Below are 18437 nucleotides of genomic sequence, written 5' to 3' on the forward strand. Positions count from 1 at the left end.
GCCGTTTTGATTTCCTCGCAGAGAAAGTGTTTCATTTACTTGGAAAGTACTGGAGGGCAATTTGAACCTAAAAATTTTGTTGCGATATATAATAGTCACTCGATAGTAAGAATTTCATCTGATGGTTATGTGTTTTTATTTCATTCTCTAGCTGATCCGAGCAGTGTTGAACTCCAAACGTGACTGTGGAGGCCTCATCTCTTGAAATATGCACTATCTTGTTGAGACCTATACCTAAAGCCGCTGAGGAAAGCGTAGGCACCTAACATGGTTTCTTTTACTTCACCAGTTTTTTTTCTGCCTGCGAATAGGATAACCCTAATTTCAGATTCTGTGCTCCTGATTCTTTCATTGGTTTCACAGCGTTCACAAAAATTTTGGCAATAGGCGCGCAATCATGAATGTTATGTCGACTCCTTCTTTGTCCAATAGCGACATAGTGTTCGTTTGACACTTTGGTCTCTAGAAGTACATGGCGTTCACATCTTCAACAGCGGTTATAGTATTATAGGTACCAGTCCTCTTCAGTACTATACTATGTATACGAATAAATTTAGTAGTTCCCGGCGAATTCTGTGTCCTCTCATGGCACTAGATAAAAATGGCCCTATATACACTGCAGTACCATCCTTTATGTTGTTAACCTGTGAATCCTCAATTGCTGTTCATATTATACTAAATATTTTTAGGTTATGACAGTTTGCAAGCCACTCGATAAACAATGCTGCAGTCATCCAAGCCTTGGGTTGCTTTTTATAAAAGAGGGGAAGCTTTTTCACATTTTGAAATGCTGTTAGACTTTTTGACTTTCCTATCACCAGAAGCGGCATTTTATGGCTTCCCATACAGTTCGCACAGCTAAGCACCGTAACACGGTCTTTGCTAACTTTATGTCCTGGAGCACCACACTACCTTTTAAATGCTAAAGGGGTTTTAAGCGGAACTAACCAGACAAGACCGATTTGATCAGCGTTGAAAAAAAATTCAGGATCGTAGGAGTCTGCTACAACTTTAAGTTTTTCAATAACATCTGCTGCGGCTTTGGACTCTACTAATAACTCCTCACCACTTAAGTCTAATTCACGGACACTATGTCTGCACTTACAATTTCTTAGCCAGCCGTTACTTGAGTCAAAGGGTGAACAATCGAGATTCTGAGCTAAGATCTTAGCTTTTTCACAAAGAATCGGACTCGAAATTGGGTGTCCTACAGAACGTCACTGCAAAAACCACTTGAAAACGACATTTTCTAAATTGTTGTTAGTTGCTGCCTTCATTGGTTTTCTTGAAGAAATTACTTCTTCGTTTTCTAGAACTGACATGAAGTTTAAAAGTTTAGGTTTGCTTCCTTTTAATGTCTGAAATCGTTACTTGTCCAACAGCGTGTATCTCAGGCAACTGTTTACCCGTAACTCCTTTATCTGATCATGTTTAGGCTATCCGTTGACGGTAACCCATCACGTTTTGTTTTGGAAGCTGAGGTGAACGACGAAACGCACTCGCAAACAAAAGAACGCGCACAGTGAGCAGGTCCACGACACACAGAGTGACTAGTGATCAAAAGGAACAGTTTTTAACACATTGGTCGGGCCAGCCACCTGGCGACATGACTCATCATCCCAGCCATGTTCTCACTGCGCCGACACTAGCTTCGTCGAGAGGAGGACAACAGCGCGCGTAGACAGAATCATTATTTTGCGATTCGGATAATAAGCGATTCGGATAGCCGGAGTTCAGATAATTTGAGATCCACTGTAATTAGTTGCGCATATTCTGACGATTTAAATGTCAGGCTCCCATTGCAGGTGTTTTCACCTGAGAGAAAGAGATTACTAGTTTCATGAGCACTCAGTATAGGAAGTGTGTGAGCAGGGGACAGTTTAAACATTCCTTCACACCTGCCAGTCGGAGTAACGCCCGATGACGCGCGTAGTGAGTATAGGAAGCATTTGGATTTTTAGATATAGCGACGTTGAGCCTTTTTTGTAACGAAAATACAGGCTGGAAATTTCATCAATGAAAGACCAACAGTTTAAGAAATATGATTATTTATAACCTAGCTTCATCTGACACGATACGCAAGTGTTTTGTACGCTAAAACGATTTGAATACTTACAAAAACATATTCTGAGTTTGCTTTTTACCGCGTTCCTAAGCCTGGTATTGTGTAAGTAGGCTGTTTAGGTTTTTATGTTGGTAACGCCACGTAGCGCTCTGTATAAAAATCACTGACTGTGCTGTGTGCAGTCTGTGGCTGGTTGGCATTGTTGGAATATTCGCTAGTGTAGTGTTGGGCAGTTGGATGTGAACAACGCCCGGGGTTGTGATATGTACGAGAGTTCTCATACGCATACGAGAATTTCGTCATTTGTACGATGTACGAGGCAAAAGTGAATATCGTACACGAACATACGAGAATTTTGCCTAAAACTTTTTTTTTTTTTTTTTTTTTTTTTGTAGCGTTTAATCCGATCGATAACTGGAGTCGTTAAAGACGACTCACTCTACTCTATCCTATCCTAACTTAGTCTACAGACATCACAGAAACATACATGCCCACAGGGGAACTCAAACCTTAGTAGTTGCGGGCTCGGGACACCACACCAAGTCGTGTGGCTATGGAAGCGGGTCCAAATTTTTTACCAAATATACATTATACACATTTGTTTGGAAAATAATCAATTGATCTGTTATATTTTAAAAATGATTAGAAACGGTTATGAATCCATGCAGACTCTGTCAATCAACAAATTTCAGGCAGGAGAGAGAGCGCCAAACTACCGACATGACAAAACGATTAAAGTCGAGAATGACGCTTAGTTCAAAGCCTGGCCCTGGAAAATAAATTAAATAAGCTAACAATAACGAATCACTTTGATTTGCATGACATATTTCACTCAGTTCGAATTGTTAACTTTCAGAAATAGAGCGGCCAACTAATCTCAAAGCACTAAATGGAACTTTAATCGAATATTATTGAAAAGCAATTAACAGTAGAGCTAATTACCCTACAATACTGTGGAATTGTTAAGTACAAACGAAAGACATTTCATCAGACGGTATTGTTTCGTCTTCAACAAACGATACTCTTAACAATGCGTATTTCGCGTATAGTCATTACGAGTAAGATGAGCTGAATTCATTTACTGTGTAGTTTCTTTTTGTAAGTGTTTCGGGTTACTGTGTGTTGCTGTGAGTGGTAAAATGGGAAGTGACAGTGAATATGAAAACACAAGCACGAAACTTTCGTGCACGCCGGAGAAAAAACGTCTAAAAAGAGGTGAAATCTCGAAGACAGAACGGCCTGTCCATCGACAACAAAAATTTCGTGATGAGTGGCTACATATGCCAGGTTTACGTAATTGGCTGGTGCGCGATAGTGATCCGCTCAGGGCGCGATGGAGATATTGCAATACCAGCATGGTTTCCGAAATCCAGAATATTAAAAAGCATTCCAGAAGTAAGAAGCACCTAAACATGGTGCAGTCTGCTACCGTGCGACAGCCTTCAGTTGCTCAATTTGTCACAAACGCACAACCAGTTAAGAGGAACGTTGCTAAAGCTGAAATCAAATTATCAGCATTCTTAGCAGAACATAATGTGGCATTTTTAGCTGCTGATCATTTATACGGTTTGTTAAAAGATATTTTTCCAGACTCGGATATTGCAAGGGGAGACTCATAAACGGCACAAAGCACGTGGCATTGTTTCTAATGTTATTGGGACGTCACACAAAGAAGTTTTGGCGAAAAAACTACAACACGCCAAATTTAGCATAATGACGGATGAGTCCACCGATATCGGAACTGTGAAACATTCCTGCGTGGCGATCCGCTTTTATGACAAGGATTCAGGTGAGTAATAATAAGGGCTAGTTTTGAAATAATAACCAAATTAATTCTAAAATAAATTTTCCTGTTAAGTTACCACTTTGTATCACTTCTCCTTTTACAGGTTGTATTGAAAGTAAGTTTTGGGAGCTAGATAAAATTTATGACGATGGAGACATGAATGTTGAGAAAGCTTCTACTGCAGAAAATCTCTACAATGGTGAAGTAAAAACGTTTCAACAGCATAACATTCCATTTGCCAATATTATTGGCTTTGGAGCAGATGGTTGCAATACTATGATGGGAGTTCGTAACTCTGTAGCAAGCAGATTCCGAGATAGCTGCCCGGGAATTTTTGTAATGAAGTGTGTTTGTCATTCGGTGCATATATGCGCAAGCGAGGCGTGCAAGAACCTTCCAAGAGCTTATGAGGACCTTTGCGAGGAATATTCATGGTTTTTTCAAACTCAGTGCAGGCAGAGTTCAAGGAATTTCAGTTATTGTAGCATTTTATATCTCATAGACTTTATTTTATTCCAGGTATTTTTAAACTTGGAACCACACAAATTACTACATCCTTCACAGACACGTTGGCTGTCAATGATCGCGGTTGTTAGGACAGTGCTGGAAAACTGGGATGCTCTAATGCTGTTTTTTAACCAAAAATGGCTCTCTGAGCGAGTTCTAAGCGCTGAACAAGTTTTTAACTGTTTACATGACTCCTTTGCAAAAATGTATTGTATGTTCTTAGAGTGGATCCTACCAACATTTACTACTTTCAATGAGTATTTCCAGTCTCGAGCAGTAGTAATTGTTGACCTTCATGACAAGATTAGAGCTCTCTATACATAAATACTTCTGTATTTCATGAAACGCACTTACGTTATGGGAAAAAATCTCAGTGATGTTGACCCAAAAAATGCAGCTCATCATCTGGAAGATTCACAACTGTATTTGGGTGCGAAAATTCTGAAGAACGTTGGCACACCAGAGATAAAGAATCACCCACATCTTATCAAGGATTTTTATCATCGATGCAGGAACTATCTTGTGGTGAGCCTGAAATCATATATAATTTGTGTGGTGTCATCGCCAGACACCACACTTGCTAGGTGGTAGCCTTTTAAATCGGCCGCGGTCCATTAGTATACGTCTGACCCGCGTGTCGCCACTGTCAGTAATTGCAGACCGAGCGCCACCACACGGCAGGTCTAGAGAGACGTCCTGGCACTCGCCCCAGTTGTACAGCAGACTTTGCTATGGAAGCCACACTGACAAATACGCTCTCATTTGCCGAGACGATAGTTAGCATAGCCTTCAGCTAAGTCATTGGCTACGACCTAGCAAGACGCCATAGCTTTGATAATTAATATTTTGAAGCATGTATCATCAAGAGCGATGTTCTACAAATGTGGATTAAAGATAAGTATTACGGCAACTGCGTCCATTTTCTAAGTTCTCATTTCCTTTTTAACCGTTCCAGACCTCACGCCAATCTGCGTGAGCTTAACGCGTGCCTTTCGGCTTCCTCTCGTTGTGAGTTGGCTGTCTTGCTAAGTCGCAACATATTTGGCGACGAGGATGGGATGGTCGTATTGCTCTAATTTACTTGTGTCATGGCTTCGCCACAATCTCCAGATGTACTGTCCGAATTTTATCGCTTGCAGAATCAGCAGACGCAGGCGTTATTGGATACCCTTGGACAGCTCGTCCAGGGTCAATGTGCAATGCAAAACGATGCGGCAGCCGCCGCTCCACCGCTACCGCAGCCACAACACGCAGTTGCGCCACCTTTTCGTCAATTTGACGCGGCACTGGAAAGCTGGACGGAGTGGTCACGCCAATTTGGATTCCATCTCGCCGCCTACAGAATTCAAGGTAATGAGCGGCAGCCTCACTTATTATCATGTGTCGGCGTCCAGACGTACAGAGTGATAGTGAAATTGTTTCCCCGACGCGATGTAGGAACTCTGTCCTACGAAGAAATTTTGTCGGCATTAAATGCATATTTCAAAGAATCAGTCAATGTAGTTGCAAAAAGGTATACTTTCTTTCATACCAAACGTACGGCCGGTCAAACTAATCGGGAGTGGGTTGCCACTTTGCAAGGCCTTACTAGGGATTGTGCTTTTGAGTGTGAATGTGGACTTCCTTATTCAGATACTATGGTACATGATGCAATTGCACAGAACGTTTCTGATGTTCGTATCAGGGAACAGATTTTGAAACTAGTCAATCCCTCCCTTCAACAAGTGATGGACATATTGGATAGGCAAGACACGCTTGACTTTGCTCAGGAATCATTTGCCACTTCGCCAGCTGTGTGTCACATTAACCGGCCAGCTGGGCGAGCTGCACAGAACAGTAAACAGCCCTCGCGCTCGTCCACACAGCTGCCGCCAAGCTCTCCCATAAGTTTGCCGCGCCAGCAAGCAAATGTAGTGCTAAAGTCATGACCGCGGTGTGCTACTAGACATTCGCGTGAGAATTGCCCATCACGCCAAGCTATTTGCTTTTTCTGTAATAAAAAAGGACATGTTCAGAGTGTTTGCCAGAAAAAGCTCAGATCGGACACTAACAACCATTCCAGGCGCTTTGCCTCGCGCCGGAATCGAACCAAGAATACTCAGGCTCGTGAACCTCCGCCCATGGACATTCATGTAGTTAATTCCACTCCGCCCAGTGCTACTCCCTCTAACAGTGACTGTGTTCGTCCCACAAAAAGTGTGCGTCGACGTCGCCGGAAATCACGTCAATTAGCAAGTGATTCTGTACCAGTCGCTCTTGTCGTCAGCAGGACAATAAACTTTTTGTAGACTTGGACATTCATGGCCACGTGATACCATTCCAGCTCGATACCGGAGCTGCAGTTTCATTGATCAATAAAGACATGTACAAACAACTGGGCACACCTCCGTTGCGTGCCGCAAATGTTAAGCTAACTACATATTCAGGTCAGAATATCCCTGTGTTAGGACAGTGCAGCCTTCTTGCAACATACAAGGGACAAACAAAACTTGTGTCATTTTGCGTCCTTCGTTCTTCTGCTGCAGTGAACTTGTTTGGTTTAGATTTATTTCAGTTGTTTAACTTGTCTATCATCAATCAGGTCCTATCAGTGAACCAGACTGTGCCTTCAGCCAGAGTTTCTCGTCTATGTGAAGAATTTGCAGACGTTTTTGCACCGGGCCTAGGTTGCGCTCAGAACTATCAAGCACATTTGGAACTGAAAGTCGGCGCGCAACCGAAATTTTTCAGAGCACGCAATGTTCCCCACGCATTGCGTGATGAGGTCGCACGAACATTACACGATTTGGAATCGCAAGGTGTGATTGAACGTGTGCAGGCTTCTCTCTGGGCATCACCCTTAGTAATTTTGCCAAAACCTTCCGGAAAATTGAGACTTTGTGTGGACTTCAAAGCTACAGTGAATCCACAACTAGTGATTGCAACTTCTCCTTTACCCCGCTCGGAAGATATTTTTGACAAACTGTGCCCGGGTAAATATTTTTCGAAGTTGGACCTAGCAGATGCATACTTGCAAATACCAGTGGACGCCGAATCCCAGCGCGTCTTGGTGGTTAACACGCATCTTGGTTTGTACCGATTCAAAAGACTGCCATTCGGGTGTGCATCCGCCCCTGCATTGTTTCAGCAATATCTGCCAACTGTTTGTGCGTCGGTCCCTACTGCAGCAAACTATCTGGACGATATTGTAATCTCCGGAAAGACGGAAGAAGAACATTTATCCAATCTCCGAACATTATTTCAGGTTTTGCGACAAAATGGTCTTCGCTTGCGGAAGGACAAATGTGTGTTTTGTGCTCGTGACTTACCATATTTGGGACATGTAATCAATGCACAAGGCATACATCCGAGTCTAGAGCACCTCCGTGCCAGACAGGAGTTGCCTTCGCCGCGGAATTTGAAGCAGCTCCAGAGTGTGTTGGGTAAAATTAATTACTACCATAGATATGTTCCCCATGCCTCTTCCGTTTCAGCTCCGCTTCATCGCTTACGCCGTAAAGGTGTTCCGTTCTCCTGGACGACGGAATGCGAACGCGCCTTTCGCCAGTTGAAATCTGCGTTGCTTTCAAATACTTGCCTTACGCCATTCGATCCCCAGAAACCCCTTTTGTTGATGGTAGATGCTTCGGATTTCGGGATCGGTGCTGTGCTTGTGCACAAAGATGGATCGCATGATCGCCCTATTGCCTTTGCGTCCAAATTGCTCTCGTCTGCACAAAGAAATTATTCACAGATAGAGAAAGAAGCTTTGGCTCTCGTGTTTGGTGTTACAAAGTTCCATGATTTCTTGTATGGTCGTTACTTTACCATCATCACAGACCACAAACCTTTGACATCGCTTTTTCATCCGAACAAGCCTGTACCTCCACGTACAGCGCAGAAATTCATTTGCTGGTCAATTTTCCTCTCGCAGTACCGCTACGATATCTTGTATCAGTCCACTGCTAAGCACGGCAATGCTGATGCGTTGTCCCGTTTGCCTGTTGCTGAGGATAGAGCATTCGATTCCTCCGAACTTGCTTGCATGTTCATTGATTCGGAAATCGATGACGTGGTCGAATCGTTTCTGATTGATTTTCGTCGTGTAGCTACAGCCACAGCTGCTGACCCTGTCCTTGCTACCGTTTTGCGTTTTGTTGCTACGCAATGGCCCTTGTCAAAGTCACGGATCCAGGATCCGTTGGTTCGCCGATTTTTTGCTCACAAGGAGAGACTTTTTATTCGACGTGGTGTTTTCCTGTTGCGTTCTGATAATGATCAGTCCCGGGTCGTGGTCTCACGTTCGTTACAGTCCTCTGTTTTACGGCTTCTCCACCAAGGACATTGGGGTATAGTGCGAACGAAACAACTTGCTCGTCAGCACTGTACTTGATTCGGAATCGATGCTGCGATTACGAATCTGTGCTCTTCGTGCATGGCATGTGCCGAACAACAATCCGCGCCACCGCGGAAATTCTTTGCATGGCCGAAAGCCATTTCCCCTTGGCAACGGTTGCACATCGATTTTGCTGGTCCATTCTGGAATGCTCGATGGTTGGTTGTGGTAGATTCAGTCAGTAATTTTTCTTTTGTTGTCCGGATGTCTTCCACGACGTCATCTGCCACCATCCAAGCGTTATCCGCTATCTTTTGCATTGAAGGTCTTCCACAGACTCTTGTTTCCGACAATGGCCCACAATTCATGTCTGCAGAATTTCAGTCATTCTGCAAGGCCAATGGTATTCAACATCTGACATCCGCGCCGTTTTCGCCTCAGTCAAATGGTGCCGCTGAACGATTGGTCCGGACTTTCAAGTCACAGATGTTGAAGTTGAAAGAGTCGCATTCTCGGGAGGACGCGTTATTGCTCTTTTTGTCTTCGTATCGCTCTCAGCCCCGAGATGGTCGCTCGCCGGCTGAGTTGCTTCATGGTCGTCATCATCGAACCTTGATGTCTTTGCTGCATCCGCCGCATCAGGTTCCTGTGCAGCGGCAGCCACCTGCTTTTGCTCCAGGCGACGTTGTATACTATCGCAACTATCGAGGTTCACGGCGTTGGCTCGCAGGGCGCATTCTTCGCTGCCTCGGCCGCGCTATGTATCTGGTTTTGGGGGCCTCTGGTGAGGTGCGTCGGCATCTCAATCAGCTGCGCCTCTGTCGTCACACGGGTTCTGCCGCTCCCCGTGTGCTTTCAGCGACGGTGCCGTCCGGTCAGCGCCCTGGGGACCCATCTACTGGCTCGCCTCATCCCCAGGTGTTACCGACGCTGCCTTCCATTTTGCCCCATGGCGACGCGCCGCCGCCGCCGCCGCCTGTTCTCCCGCCGGCGACGCCCGAAGTGGACGCGTCGCTGCAATCGCCGGGTGCCTCCCTGGGTCACGCGCCGCCGATCGCTTCCCGTGACCAGCTGTCCTCCGACATGGAACTCTTGCCCGCTCCGGACCAGATGTCGTCTTCGCCCGTCGGGTGCCCTGACCCGATGGAGGTCGACCCTTCGGCCCCTCCAGTCTCTCTAAGGGCGCATACACTGCATGATGGCGTGCACCCTAGACTAGGTTTTCAGGCGTTTCCTAGCTCCCCTCGGACCGAATGGCCGGGTGCGGGTGGCACAGCCTCGCCTGTTGTTAGGCTCCCCACCTCGTCGCATACGTCAACATGGGGTCCTCCCCACGGCGGGCGGAAGCCTTATACCACAACCGTACGCCGATTTGCGGGGGAGGAATGTGGTGTCACCGCCAGACACCACACTTGCTAGGTGGTAGCCTTTAAATCGACCGCGGTCCATCAGTATACGTCGGACCCGCGTGTCGCCACTGTCAGTAATTGCAGACCGAGCGCCACCATACGGCAGGTCTAGAGAGACGTCCTGGCACTCGCCCCAGTTGTACAGCAGACTTTGCTAGAGAAGCCACACTGACAAATACGCTCTCATTTGCCGAGACGATAGTTAGCATAGCCTTCAGCTAAGTCATTGGCTACGACCTAGCAAGGCGCCATAGCTTTGATAATTAATATTTTGAAGCATGTATCATCAAGAGCGATGTTCTACAAATGTGGATTAAAGTTAAGTATTACAGCAACTGCGTCCATTTTCTAAGTTCTCATTTCCTTTTTAACTGTTCCAGACCTCACGCCAATCTGCGTGAGCTTAACGCGTGCCTTTCGGCTTCCTCTCGTTGTGAGTTGGCTGTCTTGCTAAGTCACAACAATTTGTGTTTTATTGTTTTCTATACATTTGTGTGGTTATGTGTGGCATACCTAATGAGAGCTATTAATTCTGAAATATTACAGACAGCTTCGTGCCAGATCAAATTACGGTATGATATGGAAGATAAAGTGCTGTCCAAAGTAGCGGCACTGAAACCTACAAATGCCCTGTCACAAAGTTTCCGAGGAACAACACCTTCACTCATGTCTTTAATGGAACTGTTGCCACGTATAATTCCTCCCTCAGATCTCGATTTAGCACAATCTACAGATGACCAGTGGAGGCGTCTCTCTCTGGTTTTGGCGTGTCTCTCAGACTCACTACAAAAGGAACTAACACCGGATAAAATGTGGAATATATTAAATAACGAATCTGAAGAATTTAAGGAATTGAGCGTTTTCGCTCTCTCAATTTTGAGTTTACCTCATTCAAATGCAGACTGCGAAAGAGTTTTTTCTAAGGTATGTAAAGCAATGAAGCTGATAACTAGTTAATAATATGATTTCATACTTGTCAGTTTATTGAAGTTTCATGTTCAACTTCAGTTGAACCTGATGAAAACCAAAATTAGGAACAGACTCCAAACCAGTACACTGAATGGTGCACTTCTTGCCTCTGAATGCATTAAAGAACGACCAGGAAACAACGGAACATGTGTAACTTTTGAGGCAACACACGAAATTTACGAGAAAATGACGTCGGACACTCTTTATAAAACGAAACAGTAAGAAGAAGATGTAGACATCGAATTTATAGTTTTTCATTTGTAAATAATATATATACTACGAATAAAAAATTTTCAAAACGTACGAGAATTTTTACTATAATATGAGAATTTCATGAGGTTGGTACGAGAATCGCGCTGTCTGGATATCACAACCCTGACAACGCCTAGCGTAGGGCAGTTGGAGGTGAGCCGCCAGCAGTGGTGGATGTGGGGAGAGAGATGCCAGAGTTTTGAGTGGACGATCTGGACGTGTGTCCGTCAGAAAAAGGAAATTTGTTTAATTGGATGTCACAAAATTATATACATATTATGACTTTTGAACGCGATTAAGGTAAATACATTGTTTGTTCTCTATCAAAATCTTTCATTTGCTAATTCTTCCTATCAGTAATTAGTGCCTTCAGTAGTTAGAATCTTTTATTTAGCTGGCAGTATTGGCGCTCACTGTATTGCAGTAGTTCGAGTAACGAAGATTTTTGTGAGGTAAGTGATTCATGAAAGGTATAGGTTATTGTTAGTCAGGGCCATTCTCTTGTAGGGTTTCTTGAAAGTCAGATTGTGTTGCGCTAAAAAATATTGTATGTCAGTTTAGTGATGATCAGAATACGTAAAGAGCAAACGGTTTGAGTACGTTGAGTTTTGCCCAGCTGTTTGAAAATCAAATAATGCAGAAGATTACCTGCAGTGTCATTCATAATTTTTCGAAGGGGACGTTACAATTGTTCGGGAAATATAAGCACAGCAAAATTTATAGCAAGGGGACACTGACACTATCATAACTGTTTCATATATATTTCTCTGTGAGATGTGTGCAGAATACTGAATATGATGTAATTCTTTCACATTGAAGTATATCTGTACAGGCGTCGCACATCTCTTCGAGTGAGATATTCTGTTACTATCCAGCGCTTGTATCGTAAGTTAGATCACTTGTGTCTGCCAGAAAATGGCCGTCCTATTACTTTTTGCCAAATATCTGACAGCTGTTTTGTGTATTTCTTTCCGCTGCTATTTCGGCACTGCGCGGATCACATGACCATGACTGGTGACCTTGCCAGGAAGAAAATGACAGTCTTATACTAGGAGCAGAAAGTGTCCGCCGAGCGCCCATGTTGGCGTGTGGTGATGGAACAAAATCTCTGCCCAGTAGGCCACCGAGTGATTATCTTGCAAAGCACGCACCTCGCCGACATAAATCCTTGCGCTAACAAGGAAAATACACAGATCTTGGAACGTGGTAGCAGCGGGCCACCTATAATCATCGCTATTTACCTTGCTCGCTCCGGACGAAACCTGCAGTTCTCAGCGTTGTTTGCTCACCGTGTGGTTGTTGGCTATTTCCAGCATAATATCGGGGCAGTACCATCTACAGAGTCCAGCCGCGTCGAATTTACGAGGATGGTAATGCGTTTGCATGCTCAGAACATTCTATATGAAAGGGAGAGAAAGAGAATGTGAACATTCCATGAGAAAACTGAGCTCTGATCGAAGACAATACTTCTTACAGTGTTCTTACTCCACTGCGACAGGTAAACCAGACATATAACTTCTTTAATTTTTTTGGTCATCGGTGTTATCACTGTGGCCTGGCACTATTTCCCATCATGCACCAGTCTCTTCATCTCAGAGCACCACCTCCACTCAGCGCCCTCAATTTGCCGTGTGTTTTCCACTCTCTTTGTCTACAGTGTTTCCTTCTGAAGATTTTGCTAAAACCATGAAAATTATTCGCTTGATTCTTAACTAGTGTCCTGTTATCCCGACCCTTCTTCTAGTCATTGTTTACTACATATTCATTTCCTCGCCGATTATGCAGAGAAGCTCCATATTTCTTACTTGAACACTCTACAGAACATTCAGCATCCTTCTGTAAGATAACATCCCAGATTATGCGGTTCTACATTTTTTCCGATTTTCTGTGATCACTTCGATACAATACTGCGCGCCATACCTACGTTCTCATAAACTTCTTTCGCAATTTAAGGCGTGTGTTTTATCCTGGTAGACTTTCGTTTCGGGAGGAATACTTTCCTCCCTTGTGCTAGCCTGAATCTTATGTCTTACATGACTGGGTGTTGTGTGATGTCCTTAGGTTAGTTAGGTTTAAGTAATTCTAAGTTCTAGGGGACTGATGACCATAGATGTTAAGTGCCATAGTGCTCAGAGCCATTTTGAACCATTTTTTATGTCTTACATGTTTCGTCTGCCACGCATTATTTTTCCTCCAACGTAGCAGAAGTCCTCCGCTTCGTCTACTATGTAACCGTTAATTTTGTTGTAACGTTTGTCGTTGATCTCATTTCTGGCGATGCTCAATTCTTTCTTCTTCATTTACTGACAGTCCACATTCCATGCAGAGTACACTACTCAATTCAGTAACTGCCGCAATACTTCTTCAATGATATAAAGGAGAGCAAGGGCATCAGTGAATTTTTTCACTGTTATCCTTTCAATCTGAGTTTCAGTCTCACATCACAATCGCTGTTTTATTTCCTCGATTGCTTTTTCAGTGCACGAACTGAACAGTAGAGAAGAAAAACCACCCTCTCTCTTGATCTGGTATTCTTTTCATTTCCGTTTGGTTGTCGCACATGTTGTATATTACCTATCTTTCCCTATGAAGTACAGGTATTGTTCTAAGAATTCTAAACGTCTTACCCCTGTTTACATTGTCCGACAATTTTTATAGTAAGATTAATCCTATGAAAGTGTGTCGACTTTTCTCAAGCCTTGCTTCATTTACAGGGTGTGACAACAGAAATGGGTCTCCGGTGGCTTTGTCTTTCGTAGAGCCAAAATAATTGTCATCTACCAGATCTTCAACTTTTTTCGATTCTTCTATTTATCTTTCTTGTTTGTAACTTGGATTATGAGTTATGAAGGTGATTTTACGACAGTTCTTGCGTTTCTCCGCCCTGTGGTTCAAGGTGTCACTCGACAGACAAGACATTGCAATCTTTTTTTAAACCACCGGCTGGGAAGCATACAGCTGCCTTTACTTTGTACAACTAATTGCAAAACCATCAGGACGACTTTCTAAGGTTTTCAAGGGGTCTACAGTACATTATTTTTGTGCCGAAATAAACGTAACATCTATTACAAGGTGAAACGAATCTGATTGTTGATAGTCTAATGTTTGTGTCTACATCTACATCTACATGTACAGCCATACTCCGCAAGCCACCTGACGGTGTTTGGTGGAGGGTACCTTGAGTACCTCTATCGGTTGTCCCTTCTATTCCAGTCTCGTTCGTGGAAAGAAAGATTGTCGGTATGCCTCTGTGTGGGCTCTAATATCTCTGATTTTATCCTCATAGTCTCTACGCGAGATATAAGTAGGAGGGAGCAATATATTGCTTGACTCCTCGGTGAAGGTATGTTCTCGAAAATTCAACAAAAGCCCGTACTTGAGCTACTGAGCGTCTCTCTTGCAGAGTCTTCCACTGGAGTTTATCTATCATATCCGTAACGCTTTCGCGATTACTAAATGATCCTCTAACGAAGCGCGCTGCTCTCCGTTGGATCTTCTCTATCTCTTCTATCAACCCTATCTGGTACGGATCCCACACTGGTGAGCAGTATTCAAGTAGCGGGCGAACAAGCCAATTGTAACCTACATCCTTTGTTTTCGGACTGCATTTCCTTAGGATTTTTCCAATCAATCTCAGTCTGGCATCTGCTTTACCGACGATTAAGTCTACGCCTGTTGCAACTAACTACGTAACTTTTCGGACAGAAATGACGGTCTGTTGAGTGCTATCTTGATTGCCTATCACAAGCCCTGTCCACTCCACTCTCGACATCTGAAGGTGCCTGAAGTTATTTTACATGTGACCCAGTCTTGTCCCCATGAGCTTACACCTTCTACTGCGCAGATCGTTAGTGCAAAGAGCTACAAATTGTTGTCGGTCGTCATTCAGTATAATTATAAACAATTGAATGAAAGAACGTACCAGCAGCGCGTTGAATCCTCTATCAGTAGATAATGAGAAGGCACGGCATTGGTGAATCATCCTGGTGCACGACCGCTCAGCCGGCCGAAGTGGCCGTGCGGTTAAAGGCGCTGCAGTCTGGAACCGCAAGACCGCTACGGTCGCAGGTTCGAATCCTGCCTCGGGCATGGATGTTTGTGATGTCCTTAGGTTAGTTAGGTTTAACTAGTTCTAAGTTCTAGGGGACTAATGACCTCAGCAGTTGAGTCCCATAGTGCTCAGAGCCATTTGAACCAAGCCACGACCGCTCACACACTGGCTTCGACACACACACAGGTTGCTTGTTGCTGGATCCAAAGCGCTTGCAACTTGCTCGCTTCATGCAATCTCTGGCGCTCTCAATAGTTGAGGCCAATTTCAGGGGTCAGGAGGAAGATGTATAATGTAGGTGAAAAAAAGGAAGCAGATGATTCGACAGTACGGCCCTGGTGAGAAACAATGTCAGACTCTCTAGGATTCCCACTTTATCCCATGTAGATAGCCCCAAACGGGAATTCCTCTCCCACTTGCTTAAACTGTGCTCTGTTGAAAATGTTCAAATGTGTGTGAATTCCTAGGGGACCAAACTGCTGAGGTCATCGGTCCCTAGACTTACACACTACTTAAACTAACTTACGCTAAGAACAACACACTCACCCATGTCCGAGGTAGGATTCGAACCTCCGGCGGGAGGGGCCGCGCAATCCGTGGCATGGCGCCTCTAACCTCACGGCCACTCCGCATAGTAGCTCTGTTGACAAGCAGGATGTATCGCCACATGTGGCAAACACTGATCATCTCCAACGATAACAATGAGGACAAGACACAAGGCACACCCTCGATATTTTAATACTTGTAAAGGAATATCGAAATGTTATCTGTGTCTAATTTGGAGACTAAGGCGCTCAGTAGATTTAGGAATGGCATTTTTAAAATCGTTCTTGTGGTGTCACCGCCAAACACCACACTTGCTAGGTGGTAGCCTTTAAATCGGCCGCGGTCCGGTAGTATACGTCGGACCCGCGTGTCGCCATTATCAGTGATTGCAGACCGAGCGCCGCCACACGGCAGGTCTAGAGAGACTTTCTAGCACTCGCCCCAGTTGTACAGCCGACTTTGCTAGCGATGGTTCACTGACAAATTACGATCTCATTTGCCGAGACGACAGTTAGCATAGCCTTCAGCTACGTCACTTGCTACGACCTAGCAAGGCGCCATTATCATTTGTTATTTATCTTGGGATGCATGTACAGTCAGACCGATGTTCACCAATTATGGATTAAAGTTAAGTATTCCAGCAGCTACGTACTTTTCTTGATAGTATAATTACTTTACCTGTTACAGACCTCACGCCAGCCTGCGTGAGCTTAAACGCGTGCCTTTCGGCTTCCTCCAAACCCCGTGAATTGGCTCCGGCCAATTCACAACAGTTCTTCACACCAATAAAAGCAGAAAGGGCTTGACTATTAGTGGTATCTACCGAAAAGGTAGAGCCATTGTTAACAGGTTCTTATCTGGTCACCATTAAATAATTAAGGTTGTGCTGCTTGCTTTACCTAAGTACTAATTTTTAGCGAAGAAATGTTTCTTCTATGTGACGTATCTGATTCAAAATCTTACTGATCATTGAGTATATCAGCTTTAGAACGACACAACCAAAAGGGCGGTTTGCGCGGTGACCACGGCAGACAAGTCTCGAGCGAAATCGATGAGCATGACGTAACTGAGAACGCGGAGGGGCACATCCCTTGAGAGGGAACCAATCAAGCGCCCTCTATTAAGCTCCCTGGCCAATCTCGGGACAGGACTCCCACCGTGATCTCGAAACCCGCGGGGACGTGCTACTGGCGTGTTTCGCCACCGCTCTGCAACCTGTCTCCCTTTTTATTTCTTCTCTCCTCTTAGCTGATACTGTTATCAGCTTTTAAAGCTGCCTGCTATTTCACACCAATCGCGTACTTGATTCTTTTTGGATCACTCGTTTATAGTCTTGAAACATTAAATCCTGGAATGATAGCTTGTCATCAGATCTTCTGTACGCCTGTTATTTTTTATGTAAAGCTGATACATTCTGAACAAAATGCCTGACAGTAATCGGCAGTGAGGAAATTCCGACTCCTCTTGATTGTTTCAGTGAGTATGGTAAATATTACCGTGAGCGCAACAATGGTCTACGCTGGTTCCAGCATTTACTGATATCATAATATGATTGTCACGCCACTGTGATTCAGAGTCTCCACAAGATCACAGAAAAGCTATATAATCACAGAAAACTACCGTCAGTTACTTTTTTAAAATATTTGTTTATTCCCTTAACTAATTATCGAACTTTTTCAGGCTCATCTTCAGACGATGCATGTGCAAATGAACATGTAACTTCCAAGTTACATGTTCATTTGCATAATATGGATGCTCGGTTCTGGCTTACGACACTATTCTCGGCTTTTTACTTGGTGTCCAGTTAGCAGCACCCACTGTGATAGCCAGTTAGCCACAGATCACTCACTTTTCACTGTGAACATAGGTATACGTCGATTGTTACGGTAAATCTCCCAGCATCTAGGTTTTGAACAGTTTCTCCTCGTAATTCCTAACATTGTTTATTTCAGTGTTACCCTAAAAAAATTTTGTTATGTTTATTACACTGTTTTTAAAAAGCGTAGATAAACGCAAAAACAGGATCGCCACAGAGTTATTTTGATAATTATTTTATTTTTATTTTTACCACCGAAAACTGAAAGTACAGGTACTACCTAAACAAAACATAAAATACTTTGAAGACTTGAAGGTAAATGGGCTAATATAGGAAGTACAGACGATAAGAAGAAAGCGATAAGATGCATTGTTACTTGTACGTTGCACATTCCTCGTGTGTGATGCAGTGACCATCAGTTAGTCTAGATGCGCCACATAAATAATTTAAGCCTTACAGATAATATTCAGACCATGTCTACTGCATAACTATTAACACCGCTGACCTCAGTAGTGGAGGTCATAAATTTGATTACTGCCTCCTCCATGTCATTTTCTGGCCGAAACGTTGAACGTTCACCATAGTATTGTTAAATATTAAGAAAGTGCTTGAGTAAATAAGAGATGGTATTGACGATTAATCCACGGAAATTATGTCACACTGAAAGAGTTCCGTTTGGTATGGAGCAGCGCGACATTCATTCAGATATTATTCAGGAAAA

Source organism: Schistocerca nitens, chromosome 8, assembly GCF_023898315.1.
Source record: "Schistocerca nitens isolate TAMUIC-IGC-003100 chromosome 8, iqSchNite1.1, whole genome shotgun sequence".
Taxonomy (NCBI): domain Eukaryota; kingdom Metazoa; phylum Arthropoda; class Insecta; order Orthoptera; family Acrididae; genus Schistocerca; species Schistocerca nitens.